The following is a 23,193-nucleotide window of genomic DNA, read 5'->3' on the forward strand; positions in this document are numbered from 1 at the left end:
GACGCTCCCAGCAGTGGGTGCCAGGGCACCGCCCTGGGGTGGGGGCACCCCAAGGTGGGTGGGGGGCGGACAGACAGACAGATGCGTCACCGCCCCCCATATTTTGGGGGCACACCCCCCTTCTGGAGGGGACCCAAGCGTCCGCCCCCCCCCCCCGCGTAGTTGGGCAGTGACCGCATGTCTCAGGGTCTAAAAATATTGGGGGGGGGCCCCCCCGCCGCCTGGGACCCCACGTGGTGCTGCCAACTGCTGCCCCCAACAGCTGGGATTGGGGGCAGCAGCTGTTGGGGGGGAACAGCTGGAGGGGGGGCCCAGGGGGCCGGGGGGGGGGGGCGAATTCCAGCCTGAGGAGTCATTCTCCTGCAAGGAGAGGTGGTTTCCCAACTGTCTGCCGTGTTTTCCCCGTTATTAGCCATGATTTCCCCGTTATTAGCCGCTATTTCCTCATTATTAGGGGCTATTTCCCATTATGAGCAGTTATTTCCCCATTATTAGCCGTTATTTCCCATTATGAGCAGTTATTTCCCCATTATTAGCCACTATTTCCTATTATTAGCCGTTATTTCCCCATTATTAGCCGTTATTTCCCCATTATTAGCCGTTATTTCCCCAGTATTAGGGGCTATTTCCCATTATGAGCAGTTATTTCCCCATTATTAGCCGTTATTTCCCCATTATTAGCCATCACTTTCCCATTATGAGCCATTATTTCCCCATTATGAGCCATTATTTCCCCATTATTAACAGTTATTGCCCCATTATTAGCCGTTATTGCCCCATTATTAGCCCCTATTTCCCATTATTAACAGTTATTGCCCCATTATAAGCAGTTATGTCCAAATTATTAGCCATTATTTCCCCATTATTAGCCTCTATTTCCCATTATGAGCAGTTATTTCCCCATTATTAGCAGCTATTTCCCCATTATTAGCAGCTATTTCCCCATTATTCCCTATTATTCCCCACCATTAGCAGTTATTTTCACTATCAGGCCTGACTCCCCCCATTATTAGGGATTACTCCCCCATTTTCCCCATTTATTAGGGGCTACTCTCCATTATTAGTGATTATTACCCCATTATTAGGGGTTTCTCCCCCATTTATTTGGGATTATTCCCCATTATTAGCAATTATTAACCCATTATTAGGGTCTATCCTCATTATTCCCCATTATTAGCGATTATTACCCCATTATTAGGGGATATTCCCCATTATTAGCGATTATTACCCCGTTATTTAGGGGCTATTCCCCCATTATTAGCGATTATTACTCCTTTATTAGGGGCTATTCCCCCATTTCCCACCTTTATTAGGGATTATTCCCCATTATTAGCGATTATTCCCCATTATTAGGGGCTATTCCCTCATTTCCCCCTTTTATTTGGGATTATTCTCCATTATTAGCGATTATTACCCCATTATTAGGGGCTAGTCCCCCATTATTCCTCATTATTAGCGATTATTACCCCATTATTAGGGGCTAGTCCCCCATTATTCCTCATTATTAGCGATTATTACCCCATTATTAGGGGCTAGTCCCTCATTTCCCACCTTTATTAGGGATTATTTCCCATTATTAGCGATTATTACCCCATTATTAGGGGTAATTCCCCCAGTTTTGGGGCCGCTCCCCCTTATTCCGCCATTTTCCCCCCCGTTATTAACGCTCATTACCCCAGGCCCCGCCCCTTCCGTCAGCCCCGCCCCCGCCCCAGGCCCCTCCCCCAGCCCCCGCCGCCACTTCCCCGCCCCTTTCCACCAGCCCCACCCCTTCCCCGCCCCCTCCCGCCAGTCTCCGCCCCCCTCTGCTTCCTGCCAATCGCCGCGGGCGCGCGCGGCCGTCAGCCAATCGGAGGCTGCGGCTGCGCGCAGGGCGGGTGGGGGCGTTCCCAGAAGGCCGCGCGGCGGCGGCCATGACGGGCGCCGGCAGGGGCAGGTGAGGGGGGGGCGGGTGGAGTAATGTAGGGGATATATAGGGGTCTGGAGGGAGATATGGGGTCTGGAGGGCGCGTGCAGGAGTGTCTGGAGGGGCTACGAGGTTGTATAGGTGTGTATAGGGGTGCTTAGAGGGGTATATAGGTGTATGAAGGTGCCTATAGGGGCATGGGGGTGCCTGGGTGGGTATATGGGGCGTATATAGGGGCATGTGAGGGGTGTCTGGAGGGGTATATGAAGCATATGGGCAGTATAGGGGTGTCTGAAGGGTTGTATGGGGTATGTGGGACATACGGGGGTATAGGGGATGTCTGGAGGGTAGTATGGGGACATATGGGGGTATAGGGGTGTCTGGAGGGGTTATGGGGGTATATGGGACATATGGGGGTGTCTGGAGGGGTGTATGGGGGATTTAGGGGTGCATGGCAGTGTATAGGTGGTATGGGGTACATAGGGGCATGGGTACATAGGAGGATGTGGGGGTCTATAGGGATATGTGGGGAGTGTGGGGGGTATGTGGGGGCCTATAGAGGAGTACAGGGGGCGTGGGAGGTATGGGGGACATACAGGTACGTGGGGTTACGTACAAGGGGTATAGGATTGTGTTGGTGGGGCATAGGGGTGCGCGGAGGGGGTATAGGTGTATTTGGGGCAATGGGGGGTGTGGGGGGCTATAGGGGATGTCTATAGGGGTGCATATAGGGCCCTCTCCCCCCCCGCCAAGCGGCACTGCCCCGTGTGCCGCCCCGGGGCCGAGGGCAGAGCGTCGGGGTGACCTACGGCCGGGGGCACCCCTTGGTGCCCCCCGGTATACGCCAGCCCCTACAGCCCTTGTAGGGGCCAGGCCCTATAGGGACCCAGCCCTCCAGACGCCCTATAGATGGATCCAATAGGAACCAAACCAGTTTGACACCATACGGACCTGATTCTATAGGACCCCCCCACCCCATATGTACCTGACCCTGTAGGGACCCAAGTCCTTATCTCCTATAGACCCGACCCTATAGGGAACAGCCCCTCTATGTATATGGCCCTGTAGGGACAACCTCATCCTATAGGGATCAGACCCACCCGTATAGACCCGGCCCTATAGGGATCACTCCACCGCCCCCCTCTGGACCTCATCCTATAGGGATCAGACCCACCCATACAGACCAGACCTAGGGACCACCCCACTGATCCCCTATAGACTTCACCCTATAGGGTCCGACCCCCTCACCTCCTTCCCTTCCATCTCCAGGTCCTGGATGAAGCTTCCGGACCAGAGCGACGCTGGGACAGGTAGGGGGTGGGGGGGACAGCACCCATCCCATAGGGATTCTTTAGGGGCTCGTATAGGGTTGTGCTGGGTCTTCAGCCAGGGTGGGGGGGGGGGACACCACCATAGGGGTTGGGGACACGGGTCACATCCCTCCCACAAAGGCGTAGGCGGTCACCCGTGGCCACCTACGTAAGAACCGGAGGCAGAGGACAAGGGGACGGCCCCGGCGTGGGGACACCTGGGTGTGGCTGTCCCCGGTGGCTTCGTTCCGACACGTGGATTCTTTTTTGGGGTAAAACCGGGTGATTTTGGGATCCCCCCCCCCCGCCTCGGTGTCACTCGGTTCCTCTTGGTTCCTCCACAGGTAGGTGACGACGAGGGACAGCCGTGGGTGACAATAAAGGGGTGACAAAATGGTTCTGGGTGGTTTTGTCTCTTCCTGGTGCTGAGTCAGCACATCCAGGGTTTTGTCATTGTCACCGCTGTGGGGACAAGGGGACGTAGACACCTCTGGAGGGGACATCTTGGAGGAGGAGGTGTCCCCATGTTGGGGACAGGGGTTGGGGGTGTCCTGTGGTTGGGGGACAATGTGGTGGGAGGTGGCACCAGCCAGGGATGGGGTGACTCTGGGGAGGTGACACGGTGGACACCAAGACCACCCCATCAGGGACATGGCCCAGGTGGCCTTGGGGACACCCCAAGGACTTGGGACCTTCTTGAGGGCCACCCCAGCAGGGACAAGGCCCAGGTGGCCTTGGGGACACACAAAGGATTTGGGACCTTCTTGAGGGCCACCCCATCAGGGACATGGTCCAGGTGGCCTTGGGGACACCTCAAGGGCTTGGGACCTTTGGGGCCTTCTTGAGGACCACCCCAACAGGGACAAGGCCCAGGTGGCCTTGGGGACACCCCAAGGACTTGGGACCTTCTTGAAGACCTGGGATGACCCCAGCAGGGACATGGCCCAGGTGGCCTTGGGGACGTTCCAAGGACTTGAAACCTTGAGGGTCACCCCATCAGGGAAAAGGCCCAGGTGCCCTTGGAGACACCCAAAGGGCTTGGGACCTTCTTGAGGACCTGGGACCACCCCATCAGGGACATGGCCCAGGTGGCCTTGGGGACACCCGAAAGACTTGGGACCTTCTTGAGGGCCACCCCATCAGGGACAAGGCCCAGGTGGGCTTGAGGACACCCCAAGGGCTTGGGACCTTTGGGGCCTTCTTGAGGACCACCCCAGCAGGAACAAGGCCCAGGTGGCCTTGGGGACACACAAAGGATTTGGGACCTTCTTGAGTGCCACCCCATCAGGGACATGGCCCAGGTGGCCTTGGGGACGTTCCAAGGACTTGAAACCTTCTTGAGGGCCACCCCAGTAGGGACATGGCCAGGTGGCCTTGGGGACACCTGAAGGACTTGGGATCTTCTTGAGGGCCACCCCAGCAGGAACAAGGCCCAGGTGGCCTTGGGGACACCCGAAGGACTTGGGAACTTCTTGAGGGCCACCCCATAAGGGACATGGTCCAGGTGGTCTTGAGGACACCCCAAGGGCTTGGGACCTTTGGGGCCTTCTTGAGGACCACCCCAGCAGGAACAAGGCCCAGGTGGCCTTGGGGACACCCCAAGGACTTGGGACCTTCTTGAAGACCTGGGATGACCCCAGCAGGGACATGGCCCAGGTGGCCTTGGGGACGTTCCAAGGACTTGAAACCTTCTTGAGGGCCACCCCAGTAGGGACATGGCCAGGTGGCCTTGGGGACACCTGAAGGACTTGGGATCTTCTTGAGGGCCACCCCAGCAGGAACAAGGCCCAGGTGGCCTTGGGGACACCCGAAGGACTTGGGAACTTCTTGAGGGCCACCCCATCAGGGACATGGCCCAGGTGACCTTGAGGACACCCGAAGGTCTTGGGATCTTCTTGAGGGCCACCCCATCAGGGACAAGGCCCAGGTGGCCTTGGGGACACACAAAGGATTTGGGACCTCCTTGAGGGCCACCCCATCAGGGACATGGCCCAGGTGGCCTTGGGGACACCCCAAGGACTTGGGACCTTCTTGAAGACCTGGGATGACCCCAGCAGGGACATGGCCCAGGTGGCCTTGGGGACATTCCAAGGACTTGAAACCTTGAGGGCCACCCCATCAGGGACAAGGCCCAGGTGGCCTTGGAGACACCCGAAGGGCTTGGGACCTTCTTGAGGACCTGGGACCACCCCATCAGGGACACGTCCCAGGTGCCCTTGGGGACACCCGAAAGACTTGGGACCTTCTTGAGGGCCACCCCATCAGGGACATGGCCCAGGTGGCCTTAGGGAGACACCAAGGACTTGGGACCTTCTTGAGGGCCACCCCATCAGGGACATGGCCCAGGTGACCTTGAGGACACCCGAAGGTCTTGGGATCTTCTTGAGGGCCACCCCATCAGGGACAAGGCCCAGGTGGCCTTGGGGACACACAAAGGATTTGGGACCTTCTTGAGTGCCACCCCATCAGGGACATGGCCCAGGTGGCCTTGGGGACACCCCAAGGACTTGGGACCTTCTTGAAGACCTGGGATGACCCCAGCAGGGACATGGCCCAGGTGGCCTTGGGGACGTTCCAAGGACTTGAAACCTTGAGGGCCACCCCATCAGGGACAAGGCCCAGGTGGCCTTGGAGACACCCGAAGGGCTTGGGACCTTCTTGAGGACCTGGGACCACCCCATCAGGGACACGTCCCAGGTGCCCTTGGGGACACCCGAAAGACTTGGGACCTTCTTGAGGGCCACCCCATCAGGGACAAGGCCCAGGTGGGCTTGAGGACACCTGAAGGCCTTGGGATCTTCTTGAGGGCCACCCCAGCAGGGACAAGGCCCAGGTGGCCTTGAGGACACCTGAAGGTCTCAGGACCTCCTTGAGGGCCACCCCATCAGGGACATGGCCCAGGTGGCCTTGAGGACACCCGAAGGGCTTGGGACCTTCTTGAGGGCCTGGGACCACCCCATCAGGGACATGGCCCAGGTGCCCTTGGGGACACCCGAAAGACTTGGGACCTTCTTGAGGGCCACCCCATCAGGGACAAGGCCCAGGTGGCCTTGAGGACACCCGAAGGTCTCAGGACCTTCTTGAGGGCCACCCCATAAGGGACATGGCCCAGGTGGCCTTGGGGACACCCGAAGGTCTCAGGACCTTCTTGAGGGCCACCCCAGCAGGGACAAGGCCCAGGTGGCCTTGGGGACACCCAAGGACTTTTGGGACCTTCTTGAGGACCTGGGACCACCACAGGCACCCCACAAGAGTGTCCCCAAGGATCCAGGGATCACTAATTAGGGCCTGGGCTTGTTAATGAGGGTCCTGGGTCCCTAATGAGGCTCCAGGCTTGCTAACGAGGCCCTGGGCTCGTTAATGAGGGCCCTGGGTCCCTAATGAGGGTCCAGGGTTGCTAACGAGGCCGTGGGCTCATTAACGAAGTATGAGGGTCACTAATGAAGGCCAAGGGGCCAATGGCATGTGATGCTGCTAATTAGGCTCCGTTAGCCCTGTTAATTAAGTTCGCTAAACCTTCCAATTAAGCTCTGTAAACCCCTAATTAAGCTCTGTAAACCCCTAATTAAGCTCTGTAAACTCCTAATTAAGCTCTGTAAACCCCTAATTAAGCTCCGTAAACCCTTAATTAAGCCCCACCAACCGGTTAACTAAGCTCCCTAAACCCGCTAATTAAGCCCTACCAAGCTGCTAATTAACCCCCTGTGAACCCCATTAATTAGGCCCCGCCCCCTCCCACCCCCGCGACCACGACGGGGGGCGGGGGGAGGGGAAGGGCTGGTTTTGGGGTGCTCCCCCCCCCCCCCCGGGGCGGATGTTTTTGCGGTGGTTTCCCCCCCCGCAGTGATTCACCGCCCGGGGAGGGGGCCACGGGGGTGACAGACGTCGCGGGGGGGGACACGGCGGTGGCAGCGCTGGTGACATGGCCGAGGAGGTCGTCTACGCTGACCTGAGGGTGCCGGGGGACCGGCCGGGACCCCTGCCCGAGGTGGGAGGGAGGAGGAGGAGGAGGGTGGGTGGAGGAGGGGGGAGGAGGAAGAGGGATGGAGGAGGAGGAGGGAGGAGGGATGGAGGATGAAGAGGGATGGAGGAGGAAGAGGGATGGAGGAGGAGGAGGGAGGAGGGATGGAGGATGAAGAGGGATGGAGGAGGAAGAGGGATGGAGGAGGAGGAGGGAGGAGGGATGGAGGATGAAGGATGGAGGAGGAGGAAGAGGGATGGAGGAAGAGGAGGGAGGAGGAAGAGGGATGGAGGATGAAGGATGGAGGAGGAGGAAGAGGGATGGAGGAAGAGGAGGGAGGAGGAAGAGGGATGGAGGATGAAGAGGGAGGAGGAGGAGGAGGAAGAGGGATGGAGGATGAAGGATGGAGGAGGAGGAAGAGGGATGGAGGAAGAGGAGGGAGGAGGAAGAGGGATGGAGGATGAAGAGGGATGGAGGAGGAGGAGGGATGGAGGATGAAGAGGGAGGAGGAGGAGGAGGGAGGAGGAAGAGGGATGGAGGATGAAGGATGGAGGAGGAGGAGGGAGGAGGAAGAGGGATGGAGGAAGAGGAGGGAGGAGGAAGAGGGATGGAGGATGAAGGATGGAGGAGGAGGAAGAGGGATGGAGGATGAAGAGGGATGGAGGAGGAAGAGGGATGGAGGATGAAGAGGGATGGAGGATGAAGAGGGATGGAGGAGGAAGAGGGATGGAGGATGAAGAGGGAGGAGGAGGAGGAGGGAGGAGGAGGAGGGAGGGAGGAAGAAGAGGGATGGAGGAGGGATGGAGGGTGGAGGAGGGAGGAGGAGGGAGGGAGGATGAGGAAGGGTGGAGGAGGGAGGGAGGAAGAGGAGGGATGGGAGAGGGAGGAAGGATGCGCAGGGCGGGGAATGGCGGCCGCAGGCGGAGGATGAGGAGGGCGGCGCGTGCCGGGGGTCCCGGGTCCCCACGCTGTCCCCGTGTCCCCCCCCCCCAGGCCGCTGTCCCCGGGGGCGGCCCCTGCCCCCCAGCCTGGCCCTGGCCGGGGGCCTGATCCTGGGGGCGGCCAGCGGCGCCCTGGGGGTGCTCGGTGAGTGGGGGGCTATAGGGGAGTTCTATAGGGGAGGGCTATGGGGGAGTTCTGTAAGGGGGGTCCTATAGGGGAGTTCTGTAGGGGAGGTCCTATGGGGGGGTGTCCTATAAGGGAGTTCTATAGGGGGAGGTCCTATGGAGGGGTCCTATAGGGGAGTTGTATATGGGGAGGGTCCCATAGGGGAGTTCTGTAGGGAGGGGGTCCTATAGGGGAGTTCTGTAGAGGGGGGGCCTATGGGGGGGCCTATGGCAGGTGTCCTATGGGGGGTGTCCTATGGTGGGAGGTCCTATGGTGGGAGGTCCTATGGGGGGGGTCCTATGGCGGGAGGTCCTATAGGGGAGTCCTATGGCCGGTGTCCTATGGGGGGTCCTGTAGGCAGGTGTCCTATGGGGGTTTCTATGTGGGGGTCCTATGGGCAGGGGTCCTATGGGCAGGGGTCCTATGGTGGGGGTCCTATGGTGGGGAGTCCCATGTGTGGGGGTCCTATGGGGGGTTCTATGTGGGGGTCCTATGGCAGGGCATCCTATGGGTGGGTGTCCTATGGGGGAGGTCCTATAGGGGAGTTCTATGGGGGGTCCTATGGCTGGGTCCTGTAGGCAGGTGTCCTATGGGGGTTTCTATGTGGGGGTCCTATGGTGGGGGGTCCTATGGTGGGGAGTCCCATGTGTGGGGGTCCTATGGGCGGGTGTCCTATGGGGGGGTTCTATGTGGGGTCCCATGGCAGGGGGTCCTATGGGTGGGTGTCCCATGGGGGGAGGTCCCATAGGGGAGTTCTATGGCGGGGTCCTGTGGGCGGGGGTCCTATGGCGGGGGGTCCTATAGGGGAGTTCTGTGTGGGGGTCCTATGGGGGAGTCCTATGGTGGGGGGTCCTATGGTGGGAGGTCCTATAGAGGAGTTCTATGTGGGAGTCCTATGGGGGGGTCCTATGGGTGGGTGTCCTATGGGGGAGTTCTATGGTGAGGGTCCTATGGGCAGGTGTCCTATGGCAGGGGTCCTATGGGTGGGTGTCCTATGGGGGAGGTCCTATAGGGGAGTTCTATGGGGGGTCCTGTGGGCGGGGGTCCTATGGCAGGGGGTCCTATAGGGGAGTTCTGTGTGGGGGTCCTATGGGGGAGTCCTATGGTGGGGGTCCTATGGCGGGGTCCTATGGGTGGGGGTCCTATGGTGGGAGGTCCTATAGAGGAGTTCTATGTGGGAGTCCTATGGGGGGTCCTATGGGTGGGTGTCCTATGGTGGGAGGTCCTATGGCTGGGTCCTATGGGCAGGTGTCCTATGGGGGGGTCCTATGGTGGGAGGTCCTATAGGGGAGTTCTATGTGGGAGTCCTATGGGGGGGTCTTATGGGTGGGTGTCCTATGGGGGGAGTCCTATGGTGAGGGTCCTATGGGCAGGTGTCCTATGGGGGGTCCTATGGGTGAGTGTCCTATGGGCTGGGGTCCTATGGTGGGAGGTCCTATAGGGGAGTCCTATGGTGGGGTCCTATGGTGGGGAGTCCTATACGTGGGGATCCTACGGCAGCATCCTATGGGGGGGGTCCTATAGGGTAGGGAGCTTAGCTATGGGGGGAGAGCTTATATAGGGGGAGCGCTGCTATGGGGGGAGAGCTCATCTATAGGGGATCAGGCCCTATATGGGTACAGCTCGTATAGGGGGGCACCTCGTGGGTGGCTCCGCCGCGACGGTTTGGGGCTGAATCACCGTTTTCACGGGTTTTTCCCCCTCGCCCCCGCGGAGCCGTTTGACACCTGCTCCGAGCCCCATCCCCCACCCAGGGTGGGGGCACCCATGGGTGCCCGGCGGGGGGGGGGCACCCAAGGGTGCTCCGCGGGGGGCGGGGTGCCAAAAAGGGGGAGGGGGATGAGGGGAGGAAAAGGGGGAGCCGGGGGGGTGAAAGGGGGTGATGACATCAAGAACGGGGCGATGATGTAAAAAATGGGGTGATGACATCAAAAAGGGGGCGCAGCGGGTGGGATGGGGGTAAGGGGTCCCCAAGCTTTTGGGTCAAATTCGGGGGTTTTGGTGCAGCGGGTGGGGGGTAGGGGGTCCCCAATCTTTTTTGGGTCGAATTCAGGGGATTTTGGTGCAGTGGTGGGGGATAAGGGGTGCCCAATCTTTTTGGGTCGAATTCAGGGATTTTGGTGCAGCGGGTGGGGGTAGGGGTCCCCAATCTTTTTGGGTCGAATTCAGGGATTTTGGTGCAGTGGTGGGGGATAAGGGGTGCCCAGTCTTTCTTGGGTTGAATTCAGGGGATTTTGGTGCAGCAGGTGGGGGTTAAGGGACCCCAAGCTTTTTGGGTTGAATTCAGGGGATTTTGGTGCAGCGGGTGGGGGGTAGGGGGTCCCCAAGCTTTTTTGGGTCGAATTCAGGGGATTTGGGTGCAGTGGGTGGGGGGGTAGGGGGTCCCCAATCTTTTTTGGGTCGAATTCAGGGGATTTTGGTGCAGTGGGTGGGGGGGTAGGGGGTCCCCAATCTTTTTTGGGTCGAATTCAGGGGATTTTGGTGCAGTGGTGGGGGATAAGGGGTGCCCAATCTTTCTTGGGTTGAATTCAGGGGATTTTGGTGCAGCGGGTGGGGGGATTAAGAGGCCCCCAAGCTTTTTGGGTTGAATTCAGGGGATTTTGGTGCAGCGGGTGGGGGGGGTAAGGGGCCCCCAATCTTTTTTGGGTCGAATTCAGGGGATTTTGGTGCAGCTCATGGGCAGCTGACGGGGCCCCCCGTCCCGGCGGTACCCGCTTGTAACGGGAGCGCGGCCGAGCTGGCGGCCGCCCTGCGCCGTGACCTGTGCGAGGAGGAGGAGGAGGATGGCGGCCGAGGGAGGCCGAAGGCTCCCTGCGGCCTCTGCCCCCCCGGCTGGACCCCCCGGGCCGCTGCCTGCTACCGGCTCTCGGCCGCTGCCCGCACCTGGGACGACGCTGCCCGCGACTGCGCTGCCCGCGCTGCCCGACTGCTGGGGCCCCGCGACCTCCCCGCCGTGGTGAGACGCCCCCAGAAACATCCCCAAAGGAGCACCCCAAAAATACCCATTTTAGGGAGGATTTGGGGGGGATCGGGGCATCCCAGGCAGCAGCACCCCAAAAATATCAATTTTAGGGAGGATTTTAGGGGGGATTTGGGCATCCCAGGTAGCAGCACCCCAAAAATATCCATTTTGGGGGGGATTTGGGGGGATTGGGGCATCCCAGGCAGCAGCACCCCAAAAATACCCATTTTGGGGGGATTTGGGGGGATTGGGGCATCCCAGGCAGCAGCACCCCAAAAATATCCATTTTAGGGAGGATTTATGGGGATTGGGGCATCCCAGGCAGCAGCACCCCAAAAATATCCATTTTAGGGAGGATTTGCGGGGGATAGGGGCATCCCAGGCAGCAGCACCCCCAAAAATACCCATTTTGGGGTGGATTTAGGGGGATTGGGGCATGCGAGGGAACAGCACCCCAAAAATATCAATTTTAGGGAGGATTTGGGGGGATTGGGGCATCCCAGGTAGCAGCACCCCAAAAATATCCATTTTGGGGGAGATTTGGGGGGATAGGGGCATCCCAGGCAGCAGCACCCCCAAAAATACCCATTTTGGGGGGGATTTGGGGGGATTGGGGCATCCCAGGCAGCAGCACCCCAAAAATATCCATTTTAGGGAGGATTTGGGGGGGATCGGGGCATCCCAGGCAGCAGCACCCCAAAAATATCAATTTTAGGGAGGATTTTAGGGGGGATTTGGGTCTCTCAGGCAGCAGCACCCCAAAAATACCCATTTTAGGGAGGATTTGGGGGGGATTGGGGCATCCCAGGCAGCAGCACCCCAAAAATATCCATTTTAGGGAGGATTTTAGGGGGGATTTGGGTCTCTCAGGCAGCAGCACCCCAAAAATATCAATTTTAGGGAGGATTTGGGGGGGATTGGGGCATCCCAGGCAGCAGCACCCCAAAAATACCCATTTTGGGGAGGATTTGGGGGGATTGGGGCATCCCAGGCAGCAGCACCCCAAAAATACCCATTTTAGGGAGGATTTGGGGGATTGGGGCATCCCAGGCTTGCAGCACCCCAAAAATATCCATTTTGGGGGGATTTGGGGGGATCGGGGCATCCCAGGTAGCAGCACCCCAAAAATATCCATTTTGGGGAGATTTGGGGGATTGGGGCATCCCAGGCAGCAGCACCCCAAAAATATCAATTTTGGGGGAGATTTGGGGGGATTGGGGCATCCCAGGTAGCAGCACCCCAAAAATATCCATTTTGGGGGATTTGGGGGATTGGGGCATCCCAGGTAGCAGCACCCCAAAAATATCCATTTTAGGGAGGATTTGGGGGATTGGGGCATCCCAGGCAGCAGCACCCCAAAAATATCCATTTTGGGGGGATTTGGGGGATTGGGGCATGCGAGGGAACAGCACCCCCAAAAATATCAATTTTAGGGAGGATTTGGGGGGGATTGGGGCATCCCAGGCAGCAGCACCCCAAAAATATCCATTTTAGGGAGCATTTGGGGGGGATTGGGGCATCCCAGGCAGCAGCACCCCAAAAATATCCATTTTGGTGGGGATTTGGGGGGGATTGGGGCATCCCAGGCAGCAGCACCCCAAAAATATCAATTTTAGGGAGGATTTGGGGGATTGGGGCATCCCAGGCAGCAGCACCCCAAAAATATCAATTTAGGGGGGATTGGGGCATCCCAGGTAGCAGCACCCCAAAAATATCCATTTTGGGGGGATTTGGGGGATTGGGGCATCCCAGGTAGCAGCACCCCAAAAATATCCATTTTGGGGGGATTTGGGGGATTGGGGCATGCGAGGGAACAGCACCCCAAAAATATCAATTTTAGGGAGGATTTGGGGGGATTGGGGCATCCCAGGCAGCAGCACCCCAAAAATATCAATTTTAGGGAGGATTTGGGGGGGATTGGGGCATCCCAGGCAGCAGCACCCCAAAAATATCCATTTTGGTGGGGATTTGGGGGGGATTGGGGCATCCCAGGTAGCAGCACCCCAAAAATATCAATTTTGGGGGAGATTTGGGGGATTGGGGCATCCCAGGTAGCAGCACCCCAAAAATATCAATTTTGGGGAGATTTGGGGGGATTGGGGCATCCCAGGCAGCAGCACCCCAAAAATATCAATTTAGGGGGGGATTTGGCGGGGATTGGGGCATCCCAGGCAGCAGCACCCCAAAAATATCCATTTTGGGGAGATTTGGGGGATTGGGGCATCCCAGGCAGCAGCACCCCAAAAATATCCATTTTAGGGAGAATTTGGGGGGATTGGGGCATCCCAGGTAGCAGCACCCCCAAAAATACCCATTTTGGGGGGGATTTGGGGGGGATTGGGGCATGCGAGGGAACAGCACCCCAAAAATATCAATTTTGGGGGGGATTTGGGGGATTGGGGCATCCCAGGCAGCAGCACCCCAAAAATATCCATTTTAGGGAGGATTTTAGGGGATTTGGGTCTCCCAGGCAGCAGCACCCCAAAAATATCAGATTTGGGGGGATTGGGGCATCCCAGGCAGCAGCACCCCAAAAATATCCATTTTAGGGAGGATTTGGGGGGGATTGGGGCATCCCAGGCCGCAGCACCCCAAAAATATCCATTTTAGGGAGAATTTGGGGGGGATTGGGGCATCCCAGGCAGCAGCACCCCAAAAATATCAATTTTAGGGAGGATTTGGGGGATTGGGACATCCCAGGCAGCAGCACCCCAAAAATATCCATTTTGGTGGGGATTTGGGGATTGGGGCATCCCAGGCAGCAGCACCCCAAAAATATCAATTTTAGGGAGGATTTGGGGGGGATCGGGGCATCCCAGGCAGCAGCACCCCAAAAATATCAATTTTAGGGAGGATTTTAGGGGGATTTGGGTCTCTCAGGCAGCAGCACCCCAAAAATATCAATTTTGGGGAGATTTGGGGGATTGGGGCATCCCAGGCAGCAGCACCCCAAAAATATCAATTTAGGGGGGGATTGGGGCATCCCAGGCAGCAGCACCCCAAAAATATCCATTTTGGGGAGGATTTGGGGGATTGGGGCATCCCAGGCAGCAGCACCCCAAAAATATCAATTTTAGGGAGGATTTGGGGGGATCGGGGCATCCCAGGCAGCAGCACCCCAAAAATATCCATTTTGGGGGAGATTTGGGGGATTGGGGCATCCCAGGCAGCAGCACCCCAAAAATATCAATTTTAGGGAGGATTTGGGGGGGATCGGGGCATCCCAGGCAGCAGCACCCCAAAAATATCAATTTTAGGGAGGATTTTAGGGGGATTTGGGTCTCTCAGGTAGCAGCACCCCAAAAATATCCATTTTGGGGGATTTGGGGGATTGGGGCATCCCAGGCAGCAGCACCCCAAAAATATCCATTTTGGGGAGGATTTGGGGGGATTTGGGTCTCTCAGGCAGCAGCACCCCAAAAATATCCATTTTGGGGGAGATTTGGGGGGGATTGGGGCATCCCAGGCAGCAGCACCCCAAAAATACCCATTTTGGGGGGATTTAGGGGGATTGGGGCATGCGAGGGAACAGCACCCCCAAAAATATCAATTTTAGGGAGGATTTTAGGGGGGATTTGGGTCTCCCAGGCAGCAGCACCCCAAAATACCCATTTTAGGGAGGATTTTAGGGGGGATTTGGGTCTCCCAGGCAGCAGCACCCCAAAAATATCAATTTGGGGGGATTTGGGGGGATTGGGGCATCCCAGGCAGCAGCACCCCAAAAATACCCATTTTGGGGGGATTTGGGGGATTGGGGCATCTGACGCTGTGGCATCCCCTCCGGTAGCCGTGATGGGGGTGGTAGGGGCATCCCGGGTTGTGGGTCAGCAGGAGGGTTTGGGGGTGCAGTGGGGGTCCCCCGGCCTGACCCCCTTGCCCCCCCAGGCCTCCCTGGAGGGGGTGGCGGGGAACCGAACCCCTTTGGGTGGGGCTGCGCTGCCCCCAGCCCCGCGCCTGGACCTGGCCCGACGGCTCCCGGCAGCCCCCCCGTGAGTTGGGGTTCGGGGGACCTGGGGGTGGGGGGTGGGGGAGGGGCGGGGGTGTCCCGGGGAGGGCACGTTCCTGGGGCGCCCCTCTCCCCTCCCCACCCATATTGGGGTACCCTGTATCCTCCCATCCATATCGGGGTGCCCCTCTCCCCTCCCCACCCATATCGGGGTGCCCCCTCCCCCCTCCATATTGGGGTACCCCCTCTTCCCCCTCCCCACCCATATCAGGGGTCCCCCTCCCCCTCCATATCGGGCTGCCCCTCTCCCCATCCCCACCCATATCGGGCTGCCCCTCTCCCCATCCCCACCCATATCGGGGTGCTCTTCTCCCCATCCCCATCAGTTTTGGGGTGCCCTCCCCATCCTCATCCATATTGGGGTACCCCTCCTCTCCGTCCCCATCCCCACCCATATCGGGGTGCCCCTCCCCATCCCCTCATCCTCCCCCGTCCCCAGCGCTCTCCACCTGCCCCCCCTCCCCTTCCAAACTTTGGGGTCCCCCCACCCCCAAACTTTGGGGTCCCCCACTCCCAGCCATTGGGATCCCCACCCCCAAACTTTGGGGTCCCCCACCCCCAGACATTGGCGTCCCCACCCCCAAACTTTGGGGTCCCACCCCCCCAAACTTTGGGGTCCCCCACTCCCAGCCATTGGGGTCCCCCACCCTCAACCTTTGGGTTCCCCCACCCTCAAACTTTGGGGTCCCCCACTCCCAGCCATTGGGTTCCCCCACCCCTAGACACTGGGGTCCCCCAGCCCCAGACATTGGGGTCCCCCACCCCCAAACTTTGGGGTCCCCCACCCCAGACACTGGGATCCCCCACCCCCAAACTTTGGGTCCCCCACCCCCAAACCATTGGGATCCCCCACCCCCAAAAGACATCGGGGTCCGTCCCGTGTCCCCCCCCCCCCACCCCCTCCAAACTTTGGGGTCCCCCTGACTTTTGGGGGTGCCCCACAGGGCCGGGCAGCGCGGGGGCCAGGGCCGGGATTGCGGGGTGCTCCGACGGGGTCGCTCGGCGCTGGAGAGCTGCGGGGCCGAGCTGCGCTGGCTCTGCCGCCGCGACGCCTTCCTGCTCTAGCTCCTTTATTGGGGGGCACCCATGGGTGGCGGGGGAGCACCCATGGGTGGGGGCACCCATGGGTGGGGGGCTCAGGCGGGCGGGCGGGCGCAGATCCAGTGCTTCTCGGAGGCGCAGCTGGCCGTCTGCACGTCCCCGTCCCCCAGGTAGGCGCAGTCGGCCCCGCCGCGCACCGCGAACCTGCTGGCACCCCGGCCTCCTCTTCCTCCATCCCTCCTTCCTCCCTCCGCCAGCTCCCCTCCCCCTCCTCCTCCTCCTCCTCCTCCTCCTCCTCCCTAATCCCGCCAGCCATCCCACCTCCATCCCACCCTACATCCTCCATCTCTCCGTCTTCTCCTCCTCTTCCTCCATCCCTCCTTCCTCCCTCCGCCATCTCCCCTTCATCCCTCCTCCTCCTCCCCCCCAATCCCGCCAGCCATCCCACCTCCATCCCACCATCCTCCATCCCTTCTCCTCCTCCTTCATCCCTCCATCCCTCCTCCTCCTCCCCAATCCCTCCATCCATCCCTCCTTCCTCCCTCCATCCCTCCTCCTCCTCCTCCTCCCCAATCCCTCCATCCTTCCTTCATCTCTCCTCTTCCTCCTCCTTCCTCCCTCCATCCCTCCTCCTCCTCCCCAATCCCTCCATCCATCCCTCCTTCCTCCCTCCATCCCTCCTCCTCCTCCTCCCCAATCCCTCCATCCTTCCTTCATCTCTCCTCTTCCTCCTCCTTCCTCCCTCCATCCCTCCTCCTCCTCCCCAACCCCTCCATCCTTCCTTCATCCCTCCTCCTCCCCAGTCCATCCCTCCCTCCCTCCCTCCTCTTCCTCTCCACCCATCCCTCCTCCTCCTCCTCCTCCTCTATCCCTCCTCCTTCCCAGTCCATCCCTCCCTCCTCCTCCTCCATTCTTCCTTCATCCCTCCTCCCCAGTTCATCCTTCCCTCCCTCCTCTTCCTCTCCACCCCTCCCTCCTCCTCCTCCATCCCTCCTCTTCCTCTCCACCCCTCCCTCCTCCTCCTCCATCCCTCCTTCATCCCTCCTCCTCCCCCCAATCCCTCCATCCCCCATCCATCCTTCCTTCCTTCATCCCTCCTCATCCCCCCAGCCATCCCTCCTCCTCCTCCTCCCCAACCTCGCCATCTCTCCCTCCCTCTCTCCCTGTCCCCCCCGTCTCCCCGCTGTCCCCCACCCCGTGTCCCCTCCATGTCCCCGTCCCTCACCAGAGCTGGGAGCGGGAGCCGTTGGCCCAGCGCCAGAGGTGCTGCGGGTCCCTCCAGAGCCCGACCCAGTGGTGGGGAAGACCCTTGTGTCGCGCCAGCAGCCCCTGGGGACATGGGGACAATGGGGACACCCGGGGACACCCGGGGACATGGGGACACTCAGGGACGTGGGGACATTGGTATGGGGACACAGAGACAGGGGGACATGGGGACACCTGGGGACACCCGGGGACATGGGGACACCCGGGGACACCCAGGGACATGGGGACACTCAGGGACATGGGGACATTGGTATGGGGACACAGAGACAGGGGGACATGGGGACACCGGGGGACACCCAGGGACATGGGGACTCCCGGGGACACGGGGACATTGGTATGGGGACACAGAGACAGGGGGACATGGGGACAATGGGGACATGGGGACACCCGGGGACATGGGGACACTCAGGGACATGAGGACATTGGTATGGGAACACAGAGACACGGGGACATGGGGACATGGGGACACCTGGGGACATGGGGACACTCAGGGACATGGGGACATTGGTATGGGGACACAGAGACTTGGGGACACCCAGGGACACCCGGGGACATGGGGACACCCGGAGACATGGGGACATTGGTATGGGGACACAGAGACACGGGGACATGGGGACATGGGGACACCTGGGGACAGGGGGACACTCAGGGACGTGAGGACATTGGTATGGGGACACAGAGACATGGGGACATGGGGACACCCGGGGACATGGGGACATTGGTATGGGGACACAGAGACATGGGGACACCCGGGGACACTCAGGGACATGAGGACATTGGTATGGGGACACAGAGACACGGGGACATGGGGACAATGGGGACATGGGGACACCCAGGGACATGGGGACATTGGTATGGGGACACGGGGACATGGGGACAATGGGGACTTGGGGACACCTGTGGACACCCGGGGACATGGGGACATTGGTATGGGGACACAGAGACACGGGGACATGGGGACACCCGGGGACACTCAGGGACATGGGGACAGGGGGACACCCAGGGACAGGGGGACACCCGGGGACAATAGGGACATGGGGACACCCGGGGACACTCAGGGACATGGGGACATCGGTATGGGGACACAGAGACAGCGGGACATGGGGACACAGGGATATGGGGACATCGATATGGGGACACAGAGACGGGGACATGGGGATATTGGTGGGGGGACAATGGGGACACAGGGCACATGGGGACACCCGGGGACATGGGGGACAGCTGGGAATATGGGGGACACCTGGGGACATGGGTGTGGGGACATGGGGGACACCCAGGGACATGGGAACATGGAGACATGGGGACACTCAGGGACATGAGGACATCGGTATGGGGACACAGAGATGCGGGGACATGGGGACATTGGTTGGGGAACAATGGGGACACCCGGGGACATGGGGACACAGGGATATGGGGACATCGGTATGGGGACACAGAGACAGGGGGACATGGGGACATGGGTGTGGGTACAAGGGGGGACACCCGGGGACATGGGGACTCAGGGATGTGGGAACATGAAGACATGGGGACACCCAGGGACATGGGGACACCCGGGGACATGAGGACACTCAGGAACGTGGGGACATCGGTATGGAGACACAGAGATGCAGGGACATGGGGACACCCGGGGACATGGGGACACCTGGGGATGTGGGGGAGATGGGGACATCAGAGTGGGGACATGGGGACATTGGTGTGGGGACAGGGAGACATGGGGACACAGGGACACCTGGGGACATGGGGACATCGGTGTGGGGACATGGAGACATGGGGACACAGGGACACCTGGGGACACGGGGACATCGGTGTGGGGACCTGGGGACACAGGGACACCTGGGGACACGAGGACATCGGTGTGGGGACCTGGGGACACCTGGGGACATGGGGACATCGGTGTGGGGACATGGAGACATGGGGACACAGGGACACCTGGGGACATGGGGACAGGGGTGGGGGGACAGGGAGACATGGGGACACAGGGACACCTGGGGACACAGGGACATCGGTGTGGGGACAGGGAGATGTGGGGACACGGGGACACAGGGACATCGGTATGGGGACATGGAGATGTGGGGACACCTGGGGACACGGGGACATCGATGTGGGGACATGGAGACATGGGGACACAGGGACACCTGGGGACACGAGGACATCGGTGTGGGGACCTGGGGACACAGGGACACCTGGGGACACAGGGACATCGGTGTGGGGACAGGGAGATGTGGGGACACGGGGACACAGGGACATTGGTATGGGGACATGGAGACGTGGGGACACGGGGACATCGGTGTGGGGACAGGGAGACGTGGGGACACGGGGACATTGGTGTGGGGACATGGGGACACAGGGACATCGGTGTGGGGACATGGAGACATGGGGACACAGGGACACCTGGGGACAGGGGGACATCGGTGTGGGGACCTGGGGACACCCGGGGACATGGGGACCCCCCAACACCCTCCCAGGACACTTAAACCCCGAGCATCCTCCCAAGGCCCCCCCCCCCCCAAAGCCACCCCCGCCCTTGGGTGCCCTCCCAGTGTCCCCATCTGTCCCCCCCCGCCCTTGTCCCCCAGCACCCTTGGGTGCCCCCACCTTCTCTTCTGGGGTGTCGAGGGGGTGAGGGACCCCCAAATCGCGGCAGCGCCCCAGCCCGCGGCTCCAGTTGCCTTCCTCCTCCGAGAAGAGGTAACAGCGACCCCCAAAACCCAACCAGCCCTGGGGGCAGCCGCACCCCCGGCCCCCGCACCTGCACCGAAATCCCCGCCTTTCACCCCAAAAATGACCCGTCGGGAGGGGGAGAGGGAAGGCGGGAGACGGCAGCACCCGCCACCCGCAGCTCCCCCGCCCCCCCCCAATGTCACCCTGTGTCCCATCATCCCTGTCCCCAATCCGGGGATCCCCCCCTTTATGTCCCCGTTGTCCCCCAAAATGGCCCTTTTTCACCCAAATCCGTGGGGTTTCCCCACCCTGGGGGTTGTTGGGGTGTCCTTCACCTGGGTGTGTCCCGTCCCCAAGTCACCCCGTCACCCCATCCCTCGCGTGTCGTGTCCCCCCCCGTGTCCTCCCACTGGGCTTCACCCCCCTCCCCCTCGTCCCCCAAAAATGCCCTTTTTCCACCCAAATCCCAACCCCGCTCACCCATGGGATCCCTGCTGCCAGCGCCACTCGGGGCGGGGGTCCCCATCACCCGCGTCACCCCTCTCCACATCCCCTCTCACCCCATCCCCCCAAATTCCCCCACCCCCATTTTTCCCCAATTCCACCCCATTTTGGGGGGCGCCCAACTTCCTACCTGCCAACACGGCAGCGGCAGCACCGGCAACGAGCCCGGCAGCGGCGGCAGCGGCAGCCACCAGGATCCGGCCTGCGGCGAGATGGGCCACGGCGTCACCCCGCTTCTCCCCACCCCCCCCCATTGTCCCCATGTCCCCTTCCACTCGTGACATGAGTTTCACCCGGTCTCAGCCCACCCACCCCACGTACCCGGCCGTCGGCACCGTTTACCCGGGCGCCCTCGCACCTCCGGCCCCTCCTGGCGTGTTCCCTCCATGACCTGCGGGAAGGACGCTATTTTTGGGGTCATTTCCCTCCTTTTGATTATTGTTTTGGGGTCCCCCTCTCTTTTGGGGGGCCAAAAAAACCAAAAAACAAAAAGTGTGGAAAAGGAGCTGAAAAATGCAGGAAATGGGCTGGGGAGGGGAGGGGGGGAAAAGGGGTGATGTTGGCAGGAAGGGGGGGGGGAATTTTTATGAAAAAAAAGAAGAGGATTTGGGTTAAAAAGGGTTTTCTGCCGGGGGAAAAAAAAAAAGAGGGATTCATGTGGAAAAAGGGGTTTTTTTGCTTTAAAAAAAGGGAATTTTGCAAAACCGGGGAGGTTTTCTCCCCAAGGGGGGGGGGACTTTTTGCAAGAAGGGAGTTTTTCCAAAAAAAGAGGGAAAGTTGGGCAGAAAGTGGGGTTTTTTTCGAAAAGGGGGGGGGTCTTTTCCCGAAAGGCAGCTATTGCTCTAAAAAAGGAAGATTTTTCCCCAAAACCGGGTGATTTTAGCTAAAAGATGCTCCACCTCCATCCCCTCCCTTGCACCGGGAGGCAGCGACTGCACCCCCCGACGGGGTGGGTTGTTTTGGTTTTTTGGGGGGGGGAATCCCTATTTGGCCCAAAATGCTTCCTCCCCCCCCTCAACCAGGCCCTGTGGCTTCCCCCCCTCCCCAAAACTCCAGAAACTCACCCCAAAACTTGCCCCGAGCCCGAAAAGAACTCGAACGCCGCTGCCGACGGCTTCGTCAACGGGGAAACCCCACCCCCAGCACCCACAAACGCCACCGGTTCCCCCGGACCCCCCTTCCCCCCACGGAAATGGGACCCAAGCGTCCGGCTCCTTCCCCTCCCCACCCCCACCCCCAATTTTTGGGGGGTTCGCTGCCTTTCCAGCAGACCCAGGCTGTTTGTGAGGGGGGCACCTTGGGGTTGGCTATGCCCAGCGTACCCCACCCCCCATCCCCCAATTTTTCTCCCCCCCCTCAAAAAGACGAAATTCTTCGAAAAGCGGCAAACGGACCCAAAAGTCGCCAAATCTCCCTTTTTCCGGGGCGAAAACACCCGATGATGCAAAAAGGGGACCCAGGTGTCCGGCTGTAGGAAGAAGGCGCTGGAGTGAAATTGGTTGTTTTTTTTTGGGGGGGGGGGCGGGAAAGGATAATTTGGGGAAGTTGTGGGTTTTTTTGGCTTTTTTTGTTTTTGTGAGTGGGATCTGGCGCTGGTTTTGGGGGTAAAAGGGGATTTTTAGGGGGTCTTTGACTGGCGTCGCTTGAAATACCCCCAACACACACACACGCACACAACCCCCAAAAAAAAACCTGCCACTACAAGTGGTCAAGCAGAGCAGAGACATGCAAAGCAGCGGGTAAAAATAGCAAGAAGGTGTTAAACCCACCCCCAAAATAGCCATTTTTTACCCCAAATGATGCCCCCCCCACCGACCCTCCCTCGCGGCAGCAGGTCGGGAGGAAGGGGGCGAAGCGCTGAGTTTTGGGGTGAAACGTTGCGGTTTGGGGAGGGGGGGGAGAGCTGTGAGCTGGCTCGTTGGGCGGGGTGATGCGTTTTGGGGCGAAACGGTGCGTTTTGGGGCGAAATGGCGCAATTTGGGGGGCTGTGAGCTGGCTCGTTGGGCGGGGTTGATGCGTTTGGGGTGAAACGGTGAATTTGGGGGTGGGGGTGGGGGGTGAAATGTTGCAATATGGGGGCTACGAGCCGGCTCGTTGAGCAGGGGGATGCGTTTTTGGGGGGAAATGATACGTTTTAGGGCAAAAAGTTGCTTTTCTCCGGGGGAAGCGGCATGGTGGCAGGGGGGAGAGGCCGGGAGGATGCTCGTGGCAGGCCCGATCCTTCATCCCGTGTCCCGGGGGGCCACGAAACGCCGGGGGCTGCCGGGAGGTGGGAAAAAAAATACCCCGAAACCCCCAATTTTCCAGGAAATGGCACGTTTGGCCTCAAAAGCTCCTTCGAAACCAGCCCCCGGATGAGTTTTTGGGGCTGGATTTGCTCATCAGGACGATGCTCCCGAAATGAGGGTGCGATCGTGGGGGGTTTTTTTTTGTTTTGTTTTGTTTTTTGAGGCGGGGGGGGTGTGGAAC

At 59.9% G+C, this 23,193-nt stretch overlaps 2 long non-coding RNA genes across 3 annotated transcripts; one reads left to right on the top strand and one right to left on the bottom strand.

Annotated features, from left to right (window-relative positions):
* The first annotated feature begins 1,892 nt into the window (after positions 1 to 1,892).
* On the top strand, positions 1,893 to 3,599 carry LOC140644911 (uncharacterized). Its single transcript, XR_012039870.1, has 3 exons — positions 1,893 to 1,936; positions 3,176 to 3,216; positions 3,561 to 3,599. It is a non-coding gene; the product is annotated as an uncharacterized lncRNA (long non-coding RNA).
* A 12,769-nt stretch (positions 3,600 to 16,368) lies between these two features.
* Positions 16,369 to 21,864, bottom strand: LOC140644904 (uncharacterized). 2 transcript variants are annotated; one of them, XR_012039862.1, is made up of 6 exons: positions 21,789 to 21,864; positions 21,046 to 21,129; positions 20,855 to 20,926; positions 20,155 to 20,326; positions 17,519 to 17,622; positions 16,369 to 16,497 (listed from the first exon to the last, which is right to left on the bottom strand). It is a non-coding gene; the product is annotated as an uncharacterized lncRNA (long non-coding RNA). The 2 variants fall into 2 exon arrangements; XR_012039863.1 differs by having other exon boundaries at positions 21,046 to 21,115; positions 21,789 to 21,861.
* Positions 21,865 to 23,193: the final 1,329 nt, after the last annotated feature.

This window comes from Ciconia boyciana, chromosome 29, assembly GCF_034638445.1.
Source record: "Ciconia boyciana chromosome 29, ASM3463844v1, whole genome shotgun sequence".
NCBI lineage: Eukaryota > Metazoa > Chordata > Aves > Ciconiiformes > Ciconiidae > Ciconia > Ciconia boyciana.